The 5,151-nt window shown below is 38.6% G+C and overlaps 1 non-coding gene across 1 annotated transcript; it reads left to right on the plus strand.

Annotated features, from left to right (window-relative positions):
* The first annotated feature begins 216 nt into the window (after window positions 1-216).
* TRNAW-CCA (transfer RNA tryptophan (anticodon CCA)) lies at window positions 217-290 on the plus strand. Its single transcript has one exon. It is a non-coding gene; the product is annotated as a tRNA-Trp (tRNA).
* Window positions 291-5,151: the final 4,861 nt, after the last annotated feature.

Genomic DNA, 5,151 nt, shown 5'->3' on the forward strand with positions numbered 1-5,151 from the left:
TGCCTTTACGTATTGCACCGACACGCTCTTTTACTCTCTTATTGGCAGTTGGGTTTAGTCAATAAAAGGCACTAGGAGGAGATCAGACTTGCGGTCTAGATGAGAAGGTGTAGACTCACTTCCTCTGTTCCTCCATTCTCAGTACAACAGTAAACTCTGGAAACAACGTAAGAGATACCAAAGGACAGCTCTGAATGGTAGAAAGAAGCAGGGACTTCCCTGGTGGTCCAGTGGTTAAAGACTTCATGCTCCCAATGCAGGGGGCCCAGGTTCGATCCCTGGTCAGGGAACTAGATCCCGCATGCCACAACTAAAGATCCTGCCTACTGCAACTAAGACCTGGCGCAGCCAAATAAATATTAAAAAAAAAAAAAAAGAAAGAAAGAAGCAGGTGGACTGGTTGGGGACCCCAGAACAGGAGGAACAACATGGTGATATAGGCCATCTTACAACCACCCAACCACATGAGCCAGGCCTGATGCTTCCTGACCACCAGTCTAGCAACAGAAGGCAGCTGAGGTAGGCTCATTCCTGGATCAAACAGAAGACCCACCAATAATACCAGACAAATCTAGCAGTATCGGCAAGTGGGATAAATCAGGAAACCCCTGACAATAAGTGACCAAGGGACATGCTCTTCTTCCCTGCCTGGCCAGAGAGCCCCTCTGCCACTGAGAGACACCAGGAGGCAGGATGGCACTGGCCAGGGGGATCTCACCACAGATGAGCAGCTTGAAGCCTTATTGTTTCCATGGGCCTGAGACCGCCCCTCCCACCTGAGGGGTGCAGGTGGCCTGGCCTCCAGAAGCTCCTTCTGCCCCATTAGGCAGTACATGCAGGGACCAGTAGAAGCTCCAGATGTACCAGGTAAACCAAGCAGACCAAGATAATACTGCAAGGGCTCTAAAGGTTCATCTGTCTTTAGAACTAGAGCCTACAAAATTAGGCAAGAGTCTGCGTGCTAAATCTAAATAGAATGACTGCTTGCTGAAGTAAGAGATTTGAATAAGACCCAGAGACTTCGAACAGAATAACCAAATGTCAAGGATATAATTAAAAGATCACCTGTCACCAAGAACCAGGAAGATCACAACTTGAATGAGAAAAGACAGTCAACTGGTGCTATCACCATGATGAATCAGATACTGGAATTATTGGGCGAGTATTTCGAAGCAGCCGTCATAAAAATATTCAAACAAGGTATTACAGGTTCCCTTGAAACAAATGAAAAAATAAAAAATCTTAGCAAAGAAGTAATTAAAAGAAAAGAACCAAATGGAAGTTATAGAACTGAAAAACAAAGTAATTACAGTAAAATTCTTGCTAGCTTAGCTCATTAGTAGAGCAGAAGTGACAGAGGATAGAATCAGTGAACTTGAGGACAGATCAGTAGAATCTGCACAGTCTGAAAAACAGAAGATAGACTGAGAAAGAAAATGGACAGAACCTCAGGGACGTGTGGAGCAGTAATAAAAGATCCAACATTTGTATCATGGGAATCCTAGAAGGAAAGATGTAAAAGAGGGGCTGCAAAAGATTATTTGAAGAAATAGTGGCTAAAAATTTGGTAAAAGACATAAACCTACAAATTCAAGAAGGCGAGTGAACTCCAAGTAGGATAAACCTAAAGAAGTCCATGCCAAGACATATAATCAAACTTCTGAAAACTAAAGACAAAGAAATATCTTGAAAACAGCCAGAGGAAAAGACACATCACCTATAGGAAAACACCAATTTGAATGACAACAGAGTTCTCATCTGAAACCCTGGAGGCAAGAAGGAAGTGACACAACATTTTTCAAATATGGAAAGCAAAGGACTGTTAAGTGTTATTACTATATCTGGTGAAACTATCCTTCAGAAATGAAGAGGAAATAAAAGCCATCTGCAAATGAAGGAAAACTAAAAGAACTTGTTGCTAACAGACCTACCCTGAAAGAATAGCTAAAGGAAACCAGATTAAACCAGAAATAAAATGATAAAAGAAGGAATCTTGGAATGTTGGGAAGGAAGAACAACAGAAAGAGCAGGAAGACAGGTACATACAATAGAGTATTCTTATGAGTTTTATAAATCATATTTGATGATTGAAGCAAAAATGCAACAATATCTGGTACTCAAGACAAGGATATTTAAAAGTGGGTAATGGGGGCTTCCCTGGTGGTGTAGTGGTTGAGAGTCTGCCTGCCGATGCAGGGGACACGGGTTCGTGCCCCGGTCCGGGAGGATCCCACATGCCGCGGAGCGGCTGTGCCCATGGGCCATGGCTGCTGAGCCTGCGCGTCCAGAGCCTGTTGCTCTGCAACGGGAGAGGCCACAACAGAGAGAGGCCCGCGTACCACAAAAAAAAAAAAAAAAAAAAAAGTGGGTAATGGGACTTAAATGGAAGAGTGGTTTCCTTACCTCATGCAAAGTGGTAAAACATTGATGCCGGTAGACAGTGGTAAGTCACATATGTATATTGTAACATGCAGAACAACCACTGAGGAAACTATACAAGGAGATATACTTAAAAACACTATAAGTCAAGATGCAGTCCTAAAAATTGTTCAGTCCTAACCCATGGGAAGGCAAGAAAAGAGAAGCAGAGAAAATAAGGAGAAAAGAAATAATAAAATGGCAGACTTAAATGCTAACATATTAATAATTACCTTAAATGTAAATTGTCAAAATACACCAATTAAAAGGTACAGATTGGCAGAGTAGATTTTAAAAAAAACACTGAACTATATGCTGTTTACAAGAAACTCACTTCAAGTTCAGCAACATAGGTACATCAAATGTAAACAATGGAAGAAGGTATACTATGCACACATTAATTAAAAAAAAAGGAGTGGCTCTATCAGTATCAGATAAAGCAGACTTCATAAAAAAACTACTAGAGATAAAGAGGGATATAATATAATGATAAAAGGATCAATTCACCAGGAAGACACAACAATCCTACACATCTATTCAGCAAACAACAGAACCTCAAAATGCATGATGCAAAAACTGAAAGAACTGAGAAGAGCAATAGACAATTCCTTAATTATAGTTGGAGATATCAACATCCTACTTTTAGCAACTGTTAGAATTATTAGATGGAAAATCAGCAAAGCATAAAAGATAAGATGTGAACAATACAATCAACCAATGAGATTTAATCAACATTTATAAAGTATTCTACCCAACAACAGCAGAATATACAAATTTTTTTCAGATGCTGTGGAACATTTACCAAGATAGACCATATCCTTGTCCATTAAACAAATCTCCACAAATTGAATAGAATTGAAATCATACAGTGTGTGTTTCAAGAGTATGTTTTCTAAAAGTTTTTTTAAAATTAATTAATTATTTTTTGCCTGTGTTGGGTCTTAGTTGCAGCACACAGGATCTTTCACTGGGGCATGTGGCCTTAGTTGCCCCACAGCATGTGGGATCGACCAGGGATTGAACTGGCGTCCCCTGCATTGCAGGATGGATTCTTAACCACTGGACCACCAGGGAGTCCCTGTTTTCTGAAAGTTTTATTAAGATCATGATTCATTTTGAGTTAATTTTTTTGAAGTTTATTTATTTCTTTAATTTACTTTTTGGCCACACTGTGCAGCTTGCAGGATCTTAATTCCCCAACCAGGGATTAAACCTGGGCCCTGGCAATAAAAGTGCCAAACCTAACCACTGGACTGCCAGGGAATTCTCAATTTTGAGTTAATTTTTATACAAGGTATGGAATTTAGGTCAAGTTGTTTTTTTTTTTAACTTGTGGATATGCAATTGTCAAAAATCCCTTGGGCATTAATGGAATCAAATGAGAAACCAACAATGGAACCAAACTAGCGAATAACTGAAAGGCAACAGAACAATCTCCAGAGCCTGGAAAATTGAACATCACACTTCAAAATAAAACATGAACCAAAGAGAAAATATCAAAGGAAAAATTTTAAATGCATATGACTAAATGAAAATGAAAATACAATATAGCAAAATATGTAGGACTCAGCCAAAGCAGTGCCAAGGGGGAAATTTATAGCGCCAAATGATTTCATTAGAAAAGAGGAAAGTTCTCAAGTCAATAACCTGAGTTTCTACCCCTAGGAACTAGAAAGAGAAGAGCAAAATAAACTCAAAATTAGTAGAAAGAAGGAAATAATAAAGAGCAGAAGACAATAAAATTGAAACCAGAAAATGTCAAAGAAATCAAACAAGATCAAAATAAATGGAGAGACATACTGTTCTCATGGATTGGAAGAGTCAACATAGCAAATATGTCAGTTCTCCCCCAAACTGACTTGTAGGTTTAGTGCAGTTGCTATCAAAATCCCAGCAAGAACTTTTTGCAGGCATAGACAAGATTGCTCTAAAATTCATATGGAAAGACACAGGCTCTAAAATAACTAAAACCATCTTGGAAAAGAAGAATAAAATGTTAGGAATCAGTCTACCCAATTTGAATACTTACTGTATATATACAGTACAGTAATCAAGAGTGCATTGTATTAGTGAAGGGATGGATACCTAGGTCAATGTAACAGAATAGAAAATCGGAAAACAGAGATAGCCCCACACAAAGATGCCCAACTAATTTTTGACCAAGGTGCAAAAGCAATTCAATAGGGAAAGGATCGTCTTTTTAACAAATGGTGGTGAAGAAACTGCATATCCATAAGTTTAAAAGACCTAAATTTCGTTATATAAAAATTAACCCAAAATATACCATCATCTAAATGTAAAAGTATAAAACTTTCAGAAGAAAATCTTCAGGAACTAGGGCTAGGCAAAGTGTTCTTAGACTTGACACCAAAACACAATCCCTAAAAGGAAAAATTGATGAACAGGACTCTGTTAAAATTAAAAACTTTTGCTCTGCGAAAGACTGTGAAGAGGATGAAAAGACAAGCTAGACTTGTAGACCACATGTTTGACAAAAGACTAGTAACTAGAATTCATAAAGAACTCTCGAGTCAATAGTTAAAAAATCCATTTAGAAAATGGGCAAAAGCCATGAAAAAGCATTTCACTGACGAAGATATACAGAAGGCAAATAAGCACATGAAAAGATGGTCTTCATCATTAGGGGAATGCAAATTAAAACTACAATGTGTTATCCTACTCTAATTTTATGTGTCCTCTTGACTGGGCCGTGGGGTGCCCAAATGTCTGGTT

This window comes from Orcinus orca, chromosome 18, assembly GCF_937001465.1.
Source record: "Orcinus orca chromosome 18, mOrcOrc1.1, whole genome shotgun sequence".
NCBI classification, from domain to species: Eukaryota; Metazoa; Chordata; class Mammalia; order Artiodactyla; family Delphinidae; genus Orcinus; species Orcinus orca.